Raw genomic sequence first — 230 nt, 5'->3', positions numbered from 1 at the left:
GAAATCCTGGACTTCAGAGGTCAGCAAAACTACCCCAACAAGTAGCACTTACTGCAAACACAACTCAAGTCAGTGCTTATTGTTTGGGTAGTTCTGCTGCCAGATGAATGCATTTTACTAGTGTTGGGAAGAAATGTGAAATAGCCGGTCATTGCATTTGTTCAGAGATATGTCTGATGATGAACTCACATCCAAGAAAACCCCAAAGAGAAGCAGGGAAGTACATTTAC

Source organism: Etheostoma cragini, unplaced genomic scaffold (assembly GCF_013103735.1).
Source record: "Etheostoma cragini isolate CJK2018 unplaced genomic scaffold, CSU_Ecrag_1.0 ScbMSFa_264, whole genome shotgun sequence".
Taxonomy (NCBI): Eukaryota; Metazoa; Chordata; class Actinopteri; order Perciformes; family Percidae; genus Etheostoma; species Etheostoma cragini.
This window is presented reverse-complemented; position numbering follows the sequence as displayed.